Source organism: Oryzias latipes, chromosome 4 (genome assembly GCF_002234675.1).
Source record: "Oryzias latipes chromosome 4, ASM223467v1".
NCBI lineage: Eukaryota > Metazoa > Chordata > Actinopteri > Beloniformes > Adrianichthyidae > Oryzias > Oryzias latipes.
Window position 1 is genome coordinate 11362322 of NC_019862.2, and position 22182 is coordinate 11384503.

Here is a 22182-nt window from a genome sequence, read left to right on the forward strand (position 1 = left end):
AAAAAGGTTAGTAGTTGTCCTTTGAAGTCCTTTACATCTTTCGATCTATTGTAAAAATGTTCCAAGTGGTCTTTTAATTATGATCATGTCTTTTTTTTCCTGTTCTCTAGGACATAGTTTCTGCAGAGCAGCAGTAGTTCATCAGAAATACGCCTCTGAGCTGTAGGCGGGACGGTAGGTGCAGAGTAAGCCTGCCCTCATTTCCCATAATCCCTTTGTTCACACTCTCTACTGCAAGCTTAAAGCCCCTACACATTTTTTGTCTGCTTCTAATTCACCACAATTTGAATAAGGAAAAACTCAAAGCACAATTTTTATCTGAAATGTTTTTCATTTATGTCCTCCAACATGAGAAAAATGCTGCAAGTACATGTTAAAAACACCAAAAACACAACTTTTACTGGAGGAAATTGATCTCGTTCTCATGCGTACATGTTAAAAAAGAAAATGTTGTCAGTGTAGCTCTCAGAAAGCAAAAAAGAAGGATCAATGTTTCAAACAAAGCACTCTTTTAGTCTTATTATCGAGACAAAAAACAATTCAGGTTCTAGGGCTAAATCACCTACAGTTTTATTGTTAATTTTTCTGTCATAGAAAGGTAGAATAATTGGTGTTCGTATCTATCAGGGGACAAAGGCAATACACGTTGACTTCCTTGGATCTGGCTAATTTTTACTTAACTCAAAACATATTGCATGGTGAGATAAAGAAGAGTCTCTTGAGACAACAAGGTACAGGGAATTGAGTAGAGACAAGGAGCTTTTTTTTCTCCTGAGAGCCCAATTCCCAAGGCCTCAGTAAAATATATGGGGCACAATTGTAGTTGTAGGACCAACCACTCTTTACCTCATACTTAGATTGTTCTTTTTGTCTTTTATAGCCAAAACATTTATTAAAAATAAAAAAAATTAGCTTTTAAGAACATCAAATATGGTACAAACTTTGAACTAACTCTTTTTTATTATTATTAATCCCCTATTCACCAGAATGTTGCGCTTCTTTCCAGCACCCCACCTTTCTGCACAGCTATAAGCACTTTTCCTTGACAATAACAAGCTCGCTGGGGGTTTCAGGAGATTAGTGCAAGACAAGACAAAAATTTGCTAAATGGATAATGGCGAACCAGAGCACTTTGTGTACATGTCATGATTATCAAGAGCAGGGCTGTGGAATATTTAATTGGGTAGCAGCTCTGGGCATGGATGTGTGTGTGAGTGAGATCTTCTATTAATCTGTTGTTTGACCCCGGGTCGAGTCTGCTCACCGAGGGGTTTTTCTGTGGGACGCCGTCTCTGTGTATACTCGACACTGACACACCTAAATGTCTCAACTTTCACGCATCATTTCGGCACACACAGGCGCCCATTTATAGACATACATTTACTGTTTCATTATTTTCATACAGTACCACCTTCCCACACATGCATGCGGCCTATCCACCCACCAAGAGCAATAAGAGGAGGGGGGGGGGGATAAATCAGCAGCTAATGAGGTCTAGAGAATGAGAAGGTCCTTCAAGGCACTTCCATCTATGATGCACTCTACCATACTGTTACAATCTGCATGTGCCTGTCTGTCTGACCCTGTGTTGCTTTTTCTGTGTGAGCCCTGACCTCTGCATGACATGTTGAGAGGCTAAATAAGGGCAAGTCGAGGGCAACTTTGGGGGGAGGGCTGTGGCCTGTGACAAAGGAAGCTCCAAACAAAAAATGACACAGGCTTTTTCCTTTTGCCACTCAGCTGTCCGACCCCGCAATCACACGTCTGAACCGCCTCTCACACAGCCAATCCCTTAGAGAAGCGGTTGCATGTCTTACATAAGCTAACCCAGCGCGGTGTGCTTCCAGCGTTCCACCACAGACATCCTACTCAGGTCAACATGGGGGGTACAGAGGATTGTTACCTTTTTCTTCATGTAAAAAAAATACTAAGGAAAAAATTCTAGGTTTCTAGAAAATTTACAAAAATATTAAAATAAGTTTGTTTGTTTTTTAAACTAACAATTAGAGGGAAAATAATTTCCTTTAGAGTACAAATAGTCCCTAAAAATCTCCCAAATTCAAGGTTTTGAAAGTTCTTGAAGTAGGAAATTTGTAAAACTTGTATGTTTTTGAAAATGAAGGTAAGATGGAATCATTCTAAAAGGCTTTTCAAAACAAGAGTTTTGGCCAAGGCTGAATATAGGCATGGTCCTAACTAAATGGTGTGACTGCCCCCCCCCCCAACTCCTAATAAAAAACAAAAAAAACATGATGACCTCCAAAAGTCCACAATTAACTAAAGAAATAAAGATGACAAAAAAAAAACACAAAACAAGAACAGGCAAACAAATACATAAATAAATAAATAAATAAAAGGCAAAAAAATATAAAGATGAACGAACAGACAGACATATAAGGAAAAAAAGATCAATGCGGCCTCAACAGGGCATGAGCCAGTGTCCTCTTATGCCTGTCCCAAGCCCAGTAAAAAGCAGAGGGTAGCGTCAAGAAGAGCATTCAACATAAAACTCATAAGACATACCAAATAGATCAAGAGGGGAAGATATATGAATAGATGAACTGATATGAAGATATCATGGTTTTCTAAGCATTTTAGGGGCTTGGAGGGGAAAAATTATGGGAAACGTTATCTTGATATCCTAACAAACTAAGATTTTGTCTCAATTGATTATTCTAGAAGTGTGAATGTTAAAATATTTTTCTGCAAAATATTTGTCAGATTTTTTTATGTTTAAAAAGTTCAGTAACATATTTAAAGCTTAAAGATTGATTCAGATTAGAACCTTCATTTAGGCCGTATTTGTCAGAATTTAAAATTAAATTTAAAATCCAACAAATGTACATGAAAAGAAAAATCTTCAGTTATTAAAGAGAAATTAGATCTATTCAGAGATGCTGAAGCCTCTATTGTGTCTAATTTATCACATCAGCAGAAACATGGCGAGGTGAGCCTCGGTCAATGCCAAATCCTCTAAAAATGTTGTCACGGTTTCTCAGAAACATTTTTGTTTGCCTCTGCTTTATAATTGTGTGGAGCTGAGCTCCAGTTACATGGATAGTGGGGGGAGAGAGTACCCCCCAGTCAGACATACAGACATTTTAATGGCTAGAGCTCCCCACCCCCCTAAAAAAAAGAAGCTTCAATAACAATCGCTTAATGTCATCCCCCATGTCATACGAAATAGCAAAGTGCCCAAATTGAGTGTGCTGACTCAGTTTAAGGATTAATCAAAGGCAGGCATGAAGGGATGAAGAGACAAATGACAGAAAAGGGTAAAGCAGAAACAAACAAATAAAAATAACTGATCAATAATTCCTAGACAGTGTCAGGAGTGAGTATTAAATGTGTTAAGCACTTTCTCCTCTGCCTTCAGTGCCCTCCTTTCCCCCCTCCTCCTTCTCCTTATCTCATCTTTCAGTCACTCTGGGACTAATTATCAACTTTTTTTTCTCCACATAAAACAGCCACAGTTGCCGCGTCCGAATACTCTCATGGAAACCCTGAGGTACTGCAGAATACATTGTTTTATTTGACGGCCAATCAGGCTCAAACCAGCGACCTAATGTGAAAGCACACACACACACACACACAGACACACAGTCTTATGCCGAATCCCTGAAATCTCTGCTGTTCTTTTTTAATTAGACTGGATCTGCTGTGTATGTGCATCTCTGCATGCGCGTTTACACTCAACCCTTACAATCAACCTGCTCCAGGGACGCTACCACGCAGCATTCAGACATGCCACAAATCCATTCAGGCAAATACTGGATGCTCTATTGTACTCTACATTCAGAGATGCTTCACAAAGTGAACAATGAAATGTGATTTTTTTTTTAACTCATTAACTGATCTCAGACTTCACTATCTTTCGTAAATTCAAAAATTTAATGAAAAGAAGAAAACCTTGCTGTAATTTTTTATGAATAATTCCAGATCAAATTTAAAAAAAACAATCCCCAAAATTCAAAAACCTGTTTTCAAATGAATTTTAAAAGCAGTTTAAAATTAGGTAAGGCTTAACAAAACAAAATGGAACAATCATTCTCAAGATTTATTTTTAAAACCTTTTCATTAAATGATCATCTGCTCCCAGTTCTCCTCTCTAGAAAGAGGAAAACAACCAGTTCATGCCAGAACAACTCCACCGTCTTTTCCGTTACTCTTTAACCGGCCCAATCGATAACCCTCTCAGTCATGTGCTGCCAGTGCACACTCTTTCAAAGTTCCCAAACGTGTTTTCCTGCTGGGTCCAGAAACAACACATACAACTCCTGAGTCATAAACTGTTACTGAGTAAGCTGCTGTCAGTAAACTCGGCCAATTAAACGTGAGTGGAAGATAAACTTGTTACTTCCTGCGTGGGTGTGGTATTAGGTGCTCGACTCTTCCAATAGGAGAGTTTAATGGGCATTTATATGACCCTGTTAAAGCTGGAGCAACTTTTACTACAGCAGCGGTGCTTCAAAGGCCGAAGGATTGAACCTGTGTCCAGGCTGAGTTCTCTTTGGCCCCATTTACACTGCATGGTTCAAGTGACCCAATTCCAATTTTTTCCTCTCATGTGGCACAGATCGGATATGACTGGTGAACGTGTAAGCAGGAAAAAAACGGATGGATTCCAATTTTCTCAGATCAGATTCTGGCCTCATTCATACGTGGAAGTCAATCGGATACGAATCGGAAACATGCGTTTGCGTGTGCCATGTAAGCAGACAAATCGGATATTCCCCAGTAAATGCGAGTCGTACGTCAGCGATGTCAACTCAGGAAACCACCAACTGAGATCACATGACATTATAGGTGCTTTTCTGAGCTGATTTTGCTGTTTGAGGACAGCTGGACCCCATGTTACCTTTCAGTCTCAGGCTTCAGATCGTAGTCGGAAACCGCTGTTATTTCCGGTCCGGTCCTGGTTGGGACGCAAACGATAACTAATCAAGCGGGACACCGTTGCTCTGGAACAGGCTAGAAGCCGTTTATTTCTTTGCTTGGATCAAACTGTTAGTACAGCACAACATCTGCAAACACTTCCTCATTCAAAACTCAGAGAGAGCACATACGGCAGAGCAGCCCTTCTTTTTCCTCTACCGCGCATCCCTTCTCGTGCGCCTGCCTCATCCAGGAGCGCCCAAGCAACGCCTCCTAAAAAGCAGCTCCAGCAGATTTCGCCATTCTAAACGTTTGCTGTATCTTCTAAATGTGCTTTTATTACTGTCATGATTATTATTAAGGGCCTGCTGGCTCATATGTTTTTAAATCCGTGTGGTCAGTGCTTTTTTCTTGTCTGCAGGAACGCAAATATGCATTATCAATTGGCTAATACATGCTAAAAACATTGGCCATGGGGAACTTAAAACTCCGTGCGGGTAATGCCGCAATGAGCATCTTGGATGTAAACATGTTGGAATTACATCAGCCTTTATTTTGTCTGGACACCACTGATAACACATATTCATACGATGATTTAGAGTTTCTCAGAGCTGCGCTGCTGCACTTCCGCCTTCGGTGATCCGAAGACAAAGCTAGTCCCGGGGAAAGTTTCGAGGAACCGCGGTACGTCCGAAGGAGAAAGGCGGAAATGCTGCTACATAGTCCTGAGAAGCTGTGTACAATCATCAGGAGTGCACAAACGTCACAAAGCCCTCTCCTCTGCTGCTAACACAAGGCTACAAGCCTGGGCGCACTGCTCCTAGCATGTCACGGTCAGAATGTCTACGTTTGGTAGTTTCAGCATTGTATAGTCTAAATGTAAAAATTGGATATGGGTCACTTTTAAAAGATGATGAAAGCGGGTCGTCAAAAAAATCGGATATAGTTAGAAAATCGGATTTGGGCATCATGACCTGCAGTGTAAATGCAGCCTTTATTGAGCCTCATTATTCTTATCTCCAATATGTGGAGGGACAGGGAGAACTCAATGAACTCATTCAACGAGTGTTCCAAAAAAACTGAGAAAAAGAAGAAAAGAAAGGAGGGCAGTGGGCCCAGCCAAAGTAAACATCGGCCACGGGGCAAGGAGCAATGTCCATGTGAGTATTGGTGCCACCTAAACCAGGGTTATCAGAGTTTCTGTATTTTCCACTGCAACAATACGTAAGCAAGGCTTTCAGTTTGAACAAAGCAGTAGTTCTTCTCCCCGTAACCTCACAGCATCATAAAGTCACGAGGAACGTTACAGCTACACTCACACCATCAATACTTTACAGACAACATTTCACATGGAAGTGTGGAGGGTTTTTTTCCCCACTGAAGTGGGCTTTTCTTCCCTATTAGTGTTCCAGTCCTTATCACTTCGTGCTCTCCAGAAAAGGTTTTTTTCTGCTCCCTGGAGCTTTCAGCTTCACTGTTTTTTCCTACAAGTCCCGCATGGGGAATTCCTATTTTCTGATACAATGCCTTTCCTTTAAAGGTGGGTACAAGAAAACAAAAAAGGTTGTTAAACTCAAGTTTCTGAGATTTATTAAGGGATTTATGAGACTGGATATATCAAAGCCTAACAGGATATCTGTCAAAGATTATGTGTGAGCATCCCTGAGTTCAAACGGTTTCTATTTTCACATACAGTTTAATTGTTTCTTTTTCACCTCTAAAAGCTTGCTGCTCATAGATTGATCTGATTATTTTTTTTTCTTATCCTTTGGTTGGAAGTAGGGGTGTGACAATTAATCCATGAATAGATTTCTATTCCAGATTGATCTGTCTGGGCCAAGTTGTTAATTGAATTGAACTATCTTATTAAAAAATCATTTCAAAATAACATAAATCCATAATCGATATTGGAAAATACCATTTGGATTTAGGGCCTTGTAGGTCTATTTTAGTAAAACATAAAAACAACCAAGTACCATCCCAGATAACAACACACGTGATGGCAGCAAAAAATGATAAAGCCATCATTACTGTCCAAAAAGTGGATTCTGAAATTTGCAAAGACGTGTTACCATACAGCTTTGTAGACTGCTCTAATAATGTTCAGTTTATGTTATTGTGATGTGGAAAAACAGCAGTGGGTTGAACTTTAAGAAACTAAAATGTGAATGGATTTTCCATTCATTCTTGTTTTCTTATTCTTGTTTTCTTGTTTGTTCACACATTCAATTTACACTTGATTATCTTGCAAAAATACAGGGACTCTGGAAAACTTCACCTGCACTGTTCAGTACCCCATTTATCTCTGAGTCACAGTGGTTGAATTTTTGGCTAAAGATGTTCTGGATCAATTTTAGGTCAGTGAATCGGTTTGTTGAAAATGAACCAATATTGACTATAAATTGGATCAGCAGCCATAAATTATGATGTGAATTAAACCATTAAAACAAATCGTTACACCCCTATTTGGAAGTTAAAAATTTCACATTCTAGCTGGTTGTCCAAAATGGCCACAATGCACTGCTACATCCCTGCAGTGCATAAATTGGGCTCCAGTTGAGTTTGATAAAACATAAAGCAAAATGTTAGAACTTAGCTTTTGACAACGGCACCTGTCAGGTGTTTTTTAGTAAAAAAGCATAATGGGTTAGAGGTTGGGTTAAAGTGGTACTGGGTAGCAAGACAAGTCCTGAAGTTTCAAAGACAGACTGTCTTTTAAGCAAGAACAAGGTTGCATACAGTAACCATGCCCTCAAGCTAACACAGCGCTCTATGTCCAGAGGCCAAATCTCTGTACTGCCAGTGGTTAGTCGCACATTTCTCTCAGTGCTTGAAAACAAAGCGTGGTTAGGGACAGATAAGTGCCAAAATATCAGAATAAAAGCATCAAGGCTCAATTTGCTGGTCCAGTCCATCACTCCCCGTCTTCTGTCTCTCGGGGGGACAAATTCCAAGCGTATATGGAAGAAAATTATGCAGGTAGTCCAACTGGGGATATATTAAGTCAGATTAAAACCTTTACTGACAACATGGCTATTGTTGTTAAGCTAAACAGGTAGCGGCTGGTTGAGTTCTGTCGCCCAAGGATGGGTCGATGTGCTCAGTAGGGAGATAGGGGGAGGTCGAAATGCATTCAGAAGGGAAGAAATGCGCCTTAGGTCCTATAAAATAAACAACAGAAAAGGTGCTTGGAGGAAGAAGGATCCAAGCCTCTCTCATTGCCTATGCTGGCTGGGAGGAACTCGGGAATTATGTTGAGGTGAAGGGAAAGCAAATGTACTCCCTGAATTGGTGGATCCGGTTTGTGGTTGCTTTTGTGAAGGTTTGAATGAATGGGTACAGCCAAAGAGGTTAATAAGAATGGGAATAAATATTAAAGGGTTTCAGATTTGAGATATACATTAGATAATACACAGGTTAATTTTTACAAAACGTTCAATGCAAGTTCGTACTTATATTGTAGAAGTTCTTTTAGGTGTATAATCAGAAACAAGTTTCTTAAATTACTTTTGTTCAGCTTATTTAGTTAGTTAGAATAATTCAATAGGTAAAAAAAATAAAACCTTTACGTAAAAAGTGAAAATAATCCACGCTTGCATTTCTGACACACTGCAGATTAACCGGAGTTTAAAAATGTAATGCTGGGAAAAAAATCTTATTGTCTCAGCATTATGAAAATCCATTTGCCAAAGGGATGTTGAGAGACTTGAATCAGCAATGAACCCAGTGCTTAGCCCTCTGCGTCCCTTTGGTCCTCCCCACCTCCACCTCTTTTGCCCCCTGCGTCAGCCCCCGCGGAGGTGGAACTGAAAGTCTTTCAATGAGCGCATGCACAGGCCTCTGCTCTCCAACCCCCTTAATAGAGCCCTGATTAGTCCCTAATTCCACCCTCCCAAAAACAGCTCCCAGTCATGCATGCAGCTAATGATGCTAACTCTTGACTGACATGTTCAGCTGCTTTGGAGACAAAAAAAAAACATAATCTGAAGAAATGGAGCATCAAAATGGAAGAATCAGTCAGTTCTGATAGAATTAGATATCAATAGTTCAACCTGTGAGTTTACGCCTCAGTCCTCCACCTTTATATTGTGTAAAACACTTGTACCTGTCAGTAGCATTTCAAGCCGGGGCCTGTAATGTGTGTGTGCTGTTGCTGTCTCTGTCCATTTCAAAGCATGCACAGGATCTTCATTTGCATTCAGCGCACTTTTGCACCCGTCGGCTAATTGCACGCAGGGTTTGTTTAGTGGTGGTGGTGCTGGGGGAATGAGGAGTGGAGGGGATATGTCAACCTTTCTTGTTTATGATAAAGTGACAGAAAATCATTGGGGGGGTCAAGTACGCCCCTACAACCCTCCACTGCCCCAAAAACTCCTGCAGCAGCGCAGAAGGTGCACAGTATGGGAAGCCTCCACTTTAATGAGACCATTAAAGGCCCCATGTCCCTGTCAATAGATTTCTCTCATTCTTTTTTGACAAATTTGAATTAATAATTCAGTGTCAAGTGCCGGGGGATGTATATTTTTAGCACGAAAGACAGTTAATCCATAGCGTAACCCACCCCCCTGTATCTCACACCTTTTCTTGCTCCTTTTTTACACACACTCACCTTCTTCTCATCCCCTGTTTGTTTTGTGCTTCATTCTCATTTGATGATGAAATCCAGTAGGCAGAGTGCTGACTAAAGAAAGAGTCAGCCAAATGCAGTTCACACCTTCTTTCCATTGCTCTCTACTCCAAAGTGTGTCCTTCCTGGTGCGGTTTTTGACTTTTCTGTCTAAGGTGCAAATTAAATTTTAATTTATTACTAGGTATTGAATGGTCAAAGGGCCTCCTCTTCTTTTCATGCTGCCTTAAGTATGTATGAACTAGATCGTTTTGTTTGTCTCCTTTTCATAAATTGACACATTAAAGTTAAGAATTTTACAACCCACTTAGTTCATCATTTGTAAATCATTGATCGTAAAAGCGTTCACAGTTGTCTTTTAATTATCACTAATATTATTTATTATTAAGTTTTTGATATCTCTATTTTTTGCTTGTCTTAGGACAAAACATGTGTTGTTCATTACGATTGGCACAATTTGTCAGGGCAAAAGGAAATTTCCATAAAGATCAGAATGTGGAAAATCCTAAAAGTCTTAAAAAATCTCTTCCTTGAGGTTTTGTGGGATAATGCTTTTTCCAGGAAATGTTCTCCTTTAAACCACAGAACTAATATGAATATAGGGGGAAAATCAACACTTGTGTGGTTGGTGTCAGGCTCATTCAGTTTGCTTCCACAGAGCTGGTTAAATTTTTGTGAGCGACTTACTGTTAACAGACTGACTAACTTTTGGTTCAGTTTTCAGCTTTGTTTTTATGTCTGTATTACAAGCTTGTACTGTACAGCTTCATAAGCTTACAGTGTGTTTTCAGGGGCAGCTCTGGAGATCAGTGCCAGGTGGCACCAAAGCACAGTAATTTATTCTGATGGCATTTTCAACAGGCCAAATACTGACAAACAAAGGTCCAAATATGTATATTACATCTATATATCTGAATTTTGCTCATTTCTATAAGACAACGATTAAAAATGAAGATGCGATGCCCTTAGCTTCATACAACAAGTACCAGAATTAGCTCTTAATGGCTTTGTCAGAGTTTGTGCAGTAAACTTAAGCTTTGTTGCTTAAAATATCCTTCCAGACAAGAATGAAGAAACAAAAAAGGTGTGTGTGTGTGGAAAGGGAAGAGAAAGAGCTGCACAAGGGACAGCAACTGTTGGGTCATCTGTGCTTCCAAACATTCAGTCACTGTCTCTGGTTACACACAAGCAGGATGCGTGCAGTCGTTACTGTAAAGCTCGCCTGTTTTCTGCATTGCCAGAAGTTACTTGCAGCCGTACTGTGCAAAGAGACACGCAAACTCACACACATTTACATGAAACATGCACACACACGAAGCTCAAAGAGCAAAGGGTGTATAGTCTTATAGCGGCCACCTGACCACCAGATAGCTTACCACAGTTTAGGCACATACCTCTGCACTATACATAATCACACAGGGACACAATGGCTGACAATCCACATGCCAGGGAGTGCTGTCATGCCAGTGAGCTCCATTCTGTAATATCAGACTGCTACAAAAATTTGGATGGTTATTATTAGCCTAAGTCCACTCAGCAACTTTTCCAACAATGAGTTAGACTCAAAGGCGAAGTCAATTCAACAAAAGCCTTGAAATATAGGACATTTAATAACCATTTATGGGTTTTTTATACTTTTTCTGTGCACTATTGTGTCATCTCCGATCATCCCTTTGCCATTATATGCTACATCACAGGAGACAGACAAGATAAAGATTTGGTTGGGAAGACGAGCGCGAAGATTATTTTAGTTTCGCTAAAACGCAGGCTGTAGGAGTTAAGAACTTTTAGAACTCTTACAGATTTACAGAACTGTTGTGTGAACTTCATATTGAATCTGATTGTTGGATTTGTAAAATTTGACCTGAAATCTGTTGAAAAGGTGTATAACTAAGCTTTGGACACTTAAGTAAGGGGAAATTTGAGACTTTTTTTTATGCTGTGATTTTCTATGTGATAGTCAAAAACACAGCTTTGACAGTGATACCTTATCTGATGAAAATAGCATCAGATAAGGGCAGCTACATTCCCTGACATTAAATATTTTTGTCCTATGTTTATTTATTTTTCTTATTTATTTTGTTCTTCATTTTTGAGGATTAATAGATGCAGCTGTTTTTTTAGATCAGAAGATTGAAATGTCCAACACTTGATCACTGAATTAAATGTTTTCACATCTTGGCATTCCCAGTGTGAAGTGAGAGTTTAGGTTGTTCACTAGAAAATAAAAACACGGTACAGGCACTAGAATTTTGATACCATATATTCCATTTTTACAAAATAATCTTTTTTTTTTTAAATAAATGTTCCAGATTTTTTAAAAAATACTCTTAAATGTATTTATTTTTTTGAAACTTAATAGTTTAAGACTTTAAAATGACATTAGCAAAAGGTAGTCTATTTAAGTGTACTATAGGTACACTCTGTTCTTTACAAAAAGTGAGGCATTATACTTGATTTTACTTTTTATCTATATATTGTAAACCTAAAATTTAGTCTAAAGTAGTATTAGTTTGTGTACTTTATACACAACATACATGGTCTATATAGTATGCTAGCTATAATATGTACTATAGCATATAATTTAGAATTTATATAAATAAGAAAAAAACTTTACACTTCATGTTTTTGCTAAGGACATGGAAGAAGTAAAAAAAAAAAATTTGCAAACCAGATAATGTTAAATATGAATTTAAAATTAATGTATTGGAACATATATACATAGTAGATGTCAAATTAAGAGTAAATTTTCTGTTGTACTTAAACCTTTGCGCAATATTCTCGCTGCATTTGTTTTTCTTTTCTAATACAAACCTGATCTACACAGGGCCCCAACAGTCCAGGCCTGTCCTGCCAACCACAAAACCGACATCCCTCTGTCTTTAATTGGAATGGACTAGCAGCCCTGCAAGCACAGCGCTGGGACTTGAGCTACAGCCACTGAGAACACATTAGCATTAGCATTGCAGCCAACCAATACATAATGATAACCTCAAGCTCCGTCCGTTGGGACCCTCTCTAGTTCATACACGCACACAGAATCACATCAGTGCTCGCTTGTCTTTCCCTAAACACACAGTCACGTAAACAAGCGAGAAATGCTGCCCCAGCGGTGGGCAGCCGGGCGATCACAAAACGGGGAGAAAAACCAGTTGCTGCCGTTCAGCTGAAAGGTGTGCGTAATGAACGTGAGCTCAACTGATTGGGACTGAAGGTACAGAACTGGGGGCTGTTTGTCCCATAAGGGCTGCCTTACTACTGCTCAGCAGTCCCTCATAAATGTTTAAGAAGCCCGAAGAACTCAGATGCTCCCGCACCTGAGTTTAAATTCTATGATACAACACACACATCCGGGTTGATCCCTGTGATGGATGGATGGTTGGTGATGGTGACGGAGAGGATCGATAACTACAGCCCTCTCACCCTTCTAAAAAAAAAAAAAAAGAACAACCTGGGGTGATATGGAAAATTGCAAGAAAATTTACTTTTTTTAGGCTTGCAACATTTCCCAAATAAAGTAAGATTTGGGACTTGCAACTGAAAAAAAAAGGAATTTGCCACAAATATAATATTTAAAAGGGGAACCTGTATAAAGTAAAAAAATAATAACTTCCTATATTTAAAAAAAGTAAAAATTCTTTTTTTAAAATAAATACTTTAGGAAAGGTGCACATTCTTTTCAGTTAATAGTTTCCGTTTTTTTGGGTGCAAAGGTGTTACGTTTTTCTTCTTTTTTATTTCTTATTCATTTTCTTAAAAAAATGTAGAGCACAAAGAAAATAAATAAAAAACGTATATGTCATAAGCATAGGGTAGTGTAGGACTAGTTCCTCATCTGGCCCTGAAACTCCCATATACTGCACCCATAATTGATGTTAATACAGAAACTCTTGCAAACACCTGACGGACCACACGGGCCATCCGGACCTCCCTTCAACTGCCAAGCACGAGTTGGTGGGAGGTGCTGTGTGTTATGCAGCCTGTAATAAAAGTTGAGCATTGATTTTCTGTAGTATCTTGTAACTGTTAATGTTGAGGCATCAATAGCCAAAGCAAAGCACTGTTGCCTTAATAGGAGGCCAAGAAAGTCTAGATCGTGAACAGAGGCTGACTCTAAATCACAGAACCTATCTTTGCCGATCGATAGGACAGTAACTGCAAGTGTCCCTCTACTTTCCTAATGTTTTATAATAAACTGACAGCCTGTAATAAGGCAGAGGGAGAGCGAGATGAGAAAAAAGGAAGGAGGACAGAGGTAGAGGGTAACAGATTATTTGAAGTCTTTTTGCCTTAAAACACCCCTTGTGGGATTTTATAGATGGTGGAAGAAAGGGGCAGGGGTAGGGGCTTTGAAAATAAATTGTGATTTTGTTAAGTTTAGGTGAAGTAGAGTAGAGGTTAAGCTTAGTGTATGTGTGAGGTAAAGTACATCAAACTTGCTGCCATGATGCTGCACTCATCATTTGTAAAGCCTTAATCACATGCACCCGAACAGGGGGTTGATCCCTACCTTGGTATTCCTGGTATACCTTGGTATTCTGTGCAGGTCATCTACGTGCCCTATCCAATATAGCCCATTTTTGGCCCACAGACAGTAAGTCAAAACAGACACTAGACACAAACTTTATCAGACATTAACCCTTGTGCTATCTCAGATGACCACACCCTTGCATTAAAGTCTTCTACCTACCATGACAAAGGTGGATAAAGGTGGAAAGATTTCATGTAATCATGGACACCAGTGAAGATCACAAATCATTGAAGAAAAAAGGTTCAGCGCACTGTCTAGTGGGTCTAGATGACCCAACTCCCAATGGTAAAGTGCCTAGGATAGCACAAGGGTTAAAAAACGTAATTGACCACTACAGAAATCCTCAACAGATTACTTATAGTGAAGTGTGCTGAGTGCATAGCAATAATCAGATTTAATGCAACACAGTTATTTGCAGTTTTAATAAAATAATTGTTTTTCATGTTAGACCAGAGGAAATCAAAGGATGTCAAACTCCAGCAAGGGCACTTAGGAATGCAGTTTGACGCGTATAGAGGTCGCATTAATTCCAACTTCTTATGTGGTACTGTTTCATATGGCAACATTTAAATATTTTTCCTTACAAAACAATTAAGAAATAATAAGAAAAATGTTTAAAACATCTTGCTATTTTAAAAAATTGACATTATTTGTAGATGTGAAAGTTCATCCAACTTGGAAACTCTAAGAAGCTTATATGTTTGCAATACTTTGAAAGCCCAGTATTTATTTACAAATAAACTGTTTCTTTTAACTCAAATATTATCAGTTTTTAAATTGGATTGAATAGAATAAGTTGACACACACCAACTGTCAGACTTTCCTTATAAAACATAGAAACACTCATGTGAAAACATAAAGTTAATTTAGGGTTTAGTTGTTAACATAATATTTGTGTACACCAATGACTGATTTTGCTGAAATTGCTTAAAATTATATCAATGTTATTTTCTAACAAACATATGGATTGTTTAGTATATAGGAGTGTCACCAAAAGGGGTTTATGAGAGGTGAGAGGCAGGGATCCACAACATTTTGCCACAACCACAATTCATTGCAGCCCACTGACAACACTCTGCAGCACTGCGAGGTATTAGTGGAGACCTGGAGCTTTTATTGCATGATAAAGTCTGAAAGCCTTTGCAGCAGCCTTGTTACATGGAATTCCCTACAAAGTGGGAGCTTCCATCAAGCCTTATGGAAGATTTTTTTGTCTAAATTTGACAGAAAATAGGATGCGTTACATCAATTACTTCTCTCAGCATTACCACCTGCTTCAAATGGAATGAAAGAAAAGCAAGAAAGTTGAAACACTGAAACAAGATTAACCGGACCTGGCCGCATAGGAGTCTCATTAGCTTTTGTTTTCAGCGCTTGTTTCTTGCATCAGAATGATGTCTGAAGTAAACATGTGAAGGCAAAAAAGATTTGTTTGAAAGGTAGCAGGGAGTCCAGTAGTTTTCAATAAGCATGTGTTTAAACAACACTTCCCCCTCCTTCAACACAGGGTGATGAGAAAGCACTAGATGCAGCCTTTTGAAGAACTGATTACACTTGCTGAACCTTGTACTTTTTATTGTATCTAGTCGCTTGCAGCATTGTCCATTATAACTGGGACTGTCATATGTATATCTTTGGAGAGTATTTTTTACAATATCTAGAGCATGAAGATTGACAGACAGCCTTTTACATTGTTTTTCCAAGTCTCACATCCTCTCATTAGTCATATTTAGTGGCATCGTTGCTGCTGAAACGATAACATAAAATACGAAGAAAAGAAACCTTTTATAAACGTTACTGTAAGATTCAGAATTTGCTTTTAGAGAAATGCAATGGTGTAAAAAAACTAATTTACCATGCCGTACAACAGATCAATTCTCTTTATAGCCCTTTAACCCTTGTGCTATCCTAGGCACTTTACCATTGGGAGTTGGGTCATCTAGACCCACTAAACAATGCGCTGAACCTTTTTTCTTTAATAAATTGTGATCTTCACTGGTGTCCATGGATTACATGAAATCTTTCCACCTTTATCCACCTTTGTTATGGTAGGGAGAACACATCAATGTAAGGGTGGGGTCATCTAAGATAGCACAAGGGTTAATGTCTGATAATGTTTTATTATTTTGAAATCCTCCTTTAGGAAAGAATATGAATCTAGATAACATTTTTAAGTCTCTAAATGCCTTCTTTTTATAGAATTGTTGGAATTTTTTTTCTAAGTTTTATCTTTAGAGTCTTAGCAAATGTAATTTTGCCATAAATGAATAAAGGAAATACTACCCTCAGAGAAGGTAAATGCTCAGTGCTCACTAACATGTATGACTAAGTATTTTTTATTTTTGGTCACATCTTGAAGTCTTTACTTAAAGAGATGTGTTCAGGGTTCATTTCTGTTTCAGCCACAGTTTTCCAAAAGTATGCATTTTTTATAGTAGTTATTACATTTTTGATGGAGTAAAGATTCAGATTTACATTATTGTCACTGGCAGGAGCAGAAAAAAAACAAAACTCTTAAATATACAGTATGAAATATTGAAATATAATTTACACAATACTTGTTTTATTAGTTTTTCCTAATAAAACCCTTAAAAAACATGAGGAAAAAATGTTTTATTCCTAATTGTTTTATTTGTATATTTGCTTTATCAAAGAAACCTATGATTTCTGTCACGTTTGGATTTGTTGCTTGTGAGTTCGCAATCTTTGCGTGAAGGAAATGTCACATGACACACTGGGTTAAAGGTTTCCTGTGAGTTAGAGGTTAATGGAGGATGCTCCTCTTTCTGAGTATTGATCTATCAAATGCACTATGATGCTGCAGTCTATTGTCTTGTATTAAAATGGAAGAAAAATACAAATTTTCAACAAGAATATTAAGTTGCAAGGTGTCACAAAATAATCGAATGCAAGTTATATGCTCCATTATTTCAGGCCTGCATAGGTTTGCACGAGCGTAAATACTGAACTGATGCTACATCTTCATGTTAATCAGTCCCCGGCTGAATTGTAAATGATTTAGTTCTTTTTGGGAAATGAATATTTGCCAGACGTATTGGTGGAGTGTAAGGGGGGCAACAGCCAGGGATCAGAGCATTGATTGTAGTCTGCCGAACCTCTTGTTTAATTAGAGTGAAGTTGCCTGGGAATTACTCTTATTCTTTTCTGTTTTTTTCTTTATCTGTTATTGTGCACAAAAAAATAAGATGAGGAAAAAATGAAGCAAAAGCAAATGTGTGTTTTTATCAAGGTTAATCATATTTGTTATGTTTATGTTGTTGTCAGCAGATTGGTGTCTGACCTTGCTGTGCCAAAACAAAGGATTTTTTCTTCTTTCTTAGCACTTCTTTCAGGATAGGACATGCTAATCATGCTAATGAGAAATGTGTCACAGTCTGAGGCCGGAGGTGTGGAGGGTAGATTTAAAAACGAAAAGAGGGTTCGACTTTATGGAAGGATGGAAAAAGGTGTCTAAAAAAACACCCAATCATCTTTTGATCTGTTTTAAAAGAGTTCCCAGTGATTATTTAAATCATGATTATGCATTGTTTTCTGGGATATATTTTCTGCAGAGCGGCAGGAATTCATTCGAGATTTGCCTCTGAGTTGCAGGTGGGACCGTTGAAACAGATAAACCCTGCTCCCCTTTCCCTTCCCATTGTCGAATGGAGCAGGGAACTTGTGTCCTGCCTAGCATATTTTCTATGTCACAACTAAACTCTTTTTTGAAATAAATTCAGTTCAATCCGATTCAAACTGTATTTATAAGGCAATTTTTCTTCACAGCAACACAAAGTGCTTTACAAGTTGGAAAACAAGTGAAAATAAAATGACAAAACACACAGAATGCCCTTGACCTTCCGACCTCCCGCATCCAACAAAAAGAAACATAAAATTACATGAATAAACTCAAAATGTAAATAGAAATAGATGTGGAATGTGGAAACCTGGCTTAATGATAATTTGATGTTTTCAAGCAGAATTTTTTTGGTCCTAAATCAAGATTTTACTAAAGACATACTCAGAAATGCTTAGTTTTCTTTATATATGTCCTCCATGATCAGAAAAATTGCCACAAGAACATGTTAAAAACACACACAAAAGAATATTTTCATCTGAAATGTTGCATCACACATTTAAACTTCTTAAAATAAATTACATTTATTATTAATATGTACTACCTCTGAACATATGCTTAATTTGACTCATTAGAACTTCAACATAAGTTTCTATTGCATCTCGTTTATTCCCTAATAAACTGGTGAGAGTCCACGTTTAGATAAAGTGTTATTGAGGGTTTCAATGGTTAGAAAAGAGTAGAGAGGAAGCTGGGGTAGCAGGGCAGGAAGAGATGAATGGAGCCTAAAATGCATGAGAACCAATGGAGATGCATGTGGAGGTGAAGCTGTGATAGATCGTGGCGTTCAAAGATGGATGCGAAGAAATAAGAGGAGGGAGGAAAGGCAGAACAATAAGACAAAGACTATGTGAAGAGCTGAATGGATGAAGAGTGATGGATTGCAGGATTGAAGGGATTAATGGGAGTGTCTCTCTCTAGTCTAGCCTCACACGCACTAATCACTTAACGGGCAGCCAATGGTGATGGCAAAGCAATGTCCTAATTGCAGTATTTAAGTACTGACAACACCACTCACTGTAACTGCACAAGAGCTGAATGACTTTGATGAAGTTTTATAGATATGCTTTCAAAATCTTTACAGTAAGCCACTTTTTAATGAAAAAAGAACCATAAAGCTCTCAAAACAGTAAATGAATTGAGAAAAATATACACACCGAAAGAGATTTCACTTGCTTTGGTCCTGCAAAAGAACGTTATTTAAGATAATGCCCACAATCCTGCCCTCTCCGCTGGGACCATTTACGACCTCTGGCAGGTACTCTGGCTCTCCTCTTAGCTGACAAGGCCTGGCAGTGCCTGTCTAACCCAATTACGTCTGATGGCGTCTGACTCACTAAGCTGGGTTAACTGAATGCTGTTTGAACACTCTCTGACCTCTGTTACCACATCTGTTTTATGGAAAGTATCTGTCATGCATCAGCCGTGGGTTATTTTTTTGGAAAATGTCATTATATTCTTCCATAAAGTTCCAATTTTAGGCAGCACAAAACTATGTTTAACTTTAAAAATATGCAGTCATCTTCTGTTTTTTTTAAGAAAATTGCACATCTCTTACCATTTTACACTGTAGTGAGTTACAGTGGGGGAATACAGGAGTCAGTTATTCTTAAAGTCGAAGAAAAGAAGATTTAATTTCCCTTTTCTCCACTTGAATTTAAACAGTTGACCTATTCTTCACCCATGCAATGTTTTATTGCCAACTCAGTGCAACTTATCAGTCTTTATGTTAGGCGTTTATGTCTTTTAAAGGAAATCAAAGTCCCATTAACAGTGTCCTGACAATGAATGACTTGTAGTAATCCTTTTCTGAACTCTGACCTAGGCTAACCTCAAACTCTTAATTGTTGGTTTTTCACTGCTCGAGACATCCAGTGCTGTAATTTCTCTGAGTACCATAAACACTTAAAAGATCAATGATCACATAGAGATCATTTACTCTGAGATCGAGGTTAAAAGCCTTCAACAGAGAGTGACAGGTGCAGGGAGAGACAAACAGATGGAATAGAGCTATACACAAAATAAGGGATGTCGAACTCTGAAAACAAACATGCACAGATCATGACAAGTGCCTCCACTCAGCTGAGCTAACATCTACATCCCTGTCTTTATTGACAGCTGGCTTAACTAAAAGCTCCTCCAGCAGAGGGAAGAGACTGAATCTTTTCACAGAAAGAGAGTGGGGGATTGTGGAGTCAGAGAGAAGTATTGAAATCATCAAGATGCAGACAAAATCTAAAGAAATAAATGAGATGGTCACAGCAGCAGAAAAAATGTAGAAAACATCCTAGTTTATCTATCACCCACAAAAGCCAACGTTGCAGCTTTTTTTGTTCTTAAATTACTTCGGCATCTCTTCTTTATTACTATGCACTCTAGCTTTTATTAGCTAGGAGTGAAAAATATCAATCATGCAACATCACTGAACATCTTACATTGACACTACACTGAACAGAATAAAGGCCAATGACCCTCACTCTACCAAAAAACAAAAATCACTCGAGGAAACTGCTGCTTATTCAGACCTCTGCGGACTGGGTACTCACAAGTACCAACAAAGGAGAATACATCTGTCCAGTTCTGAGGTCTTTATACGGGCTTCCTGTCTCCCAGAGGAAAGAATGTTTAGAAATCTTTGAATGGTTTAGCACCAAAATACATGATTGTCTTCCTGACCCAGTATGGACCAACAAGACCTCTCCAGTCATCTGGATCTGGTCTTTTGTAAGTTCCTAGAGTCAAAACCCAACAAGCTGCATTCAGCGTCTGTGCTCCACATATCTTGAACAGACTTCTAGAAAGCCTTAGATCAGTTGAAACATGCAGATTCTTTAAATCCAGGTAAAAGACCCACCTGTTCTGAGATGCATTTCATTTGTTTTTACTTGAAAGCTTACATCCACATTGTTACTTTAAGCTTACTTTAAATTCATTTCTTGAAGCCTTCTTTAAATTTGTATTTTAACAGTCACTCCTTTGATATTCCTGTTTAAAGTTTTAATTAATGTTTTATGTAAAACACTTTGAATTGTCTTACATGAAATGTGCTATATATATATATATATATATATATATATATATATATATATATATAAAAAGACACTTGCCTTAGGTTTACCAATGTTTAATTTTCTTTTGAGAGCGGGTTGGTTTAGTAGGAAAGGCTAAGATGGTCTCCACTAAAAACTGTCAGCAAAGACAGTTCAACATTACAAACATGAAGTATTTTAATCCAGTTTTCCAAAATAATTGATTGGCCTTTGGATAAAGTTCAAGACATAGGGTTTTTGGGTCTAAAAGACATTTGCTGAACATCAACCCTCAACTCACAGTTATCCTTTTTAACCACAAAACTAGAAAACTTGACCTTTTTCTCTTTTACCGAATCCATCCACATCAGATTTATGCACACGCTTAGCCATTCAGCAAGCTCTCAACTGAATTTCAAATGTATCTTTCAGATACAAGATACTAGCTCGGCCAAAAAAAAAAGAAAGTTTGATTATTGACCGTAACTCAAAGTTAGGACACATCTAGATTTCATCAGTTTGCCTATGATTAACCATAACTAGCTTTAAAATTTGTCTTCTGTTTAAGATCACGATTACCACAATGAAGTTAGAAACAGCAGGTGCCTGATGATTGAATAAACTGATTGTAATGCTTGATTTACTGCTACTCTTAATCTCTTTACAGTGCAGCATACACATGCATGCTCTCCCTCTGCTGTGGACATTATGCACCTTGTCTCTCTGGAGGGAAAAGACGGGCCTTTCAGCCTTCTTAAAGCTGATCCCATGCACATCTCTGATCAGATGTATAAGATATCACTTCACTTTGCTTCTCTGAAATCCCTCTCCTCCCCAAAACTACACCAGCAGTTCCCTCCCCCAGCACTGACGCCCTCCGCCAGCTCTATGGCAGCTGTGTCGGTTTTCTTTTGCGGGGGGCTCGACCAGCGTCAGAGAACAGGCACTGCCGGGGGCGATACACATCCCTCAGGTGGGCCTTTCATTATGGATGATGCTTCTACCAAATTATTTAGACAGTAAACCCAAGAAACATCCCGGCACCAAAAAATAAATAAATATATAAACTTGACAAAACAAATTCATGCATGCACATACACACATCTTTATGATAAACCTACTTAGTCAGGACCTCTTAGCAAATTCCCACTAATGCAAACCTTATTCTTAGGGATCTTAATCATACGTATCTCCTACTCATCTTATTTTTTTTGTCCAGAGGAGGCAAAAAAGTGAATGACTGATTTTTATGAAATACATAATTTTTCCTGCTGCTTCAAGTGCCATGGAAGTGCCAGGCTAAATGGGGCAACCTGGACATCACTGGTTAAAGTCGAGTGATTTTTTTAAGCTTTGAATCAGGTTAAACACACAAAATGAAAATAGATAAACATTAGAAAAACATAGCATTTTTACATAGCTAGATTTGTGACTAAAAGACTAATTTAAATTGAAGTTTTTTGTAGGTTTTTTTAAGAGGTGT

At 38.3% G+C, this 22182-nt stretch overlaps 1 protein-coding gene across 1 annotated transcript in view; it reads right to left on the reverse strand.

Annotated features, from left to right (window-relative positions):
- The window catches only part of nr5a2 (nuclear receptor subfamily 5 group A member 2), a gene marked incomplete at its 5' end in the record, with an annotated part of 66564 nt that overhangs the window by 777 nt on the left and 43605 nt on the right, over positions 1 to 22182 (reverse strand).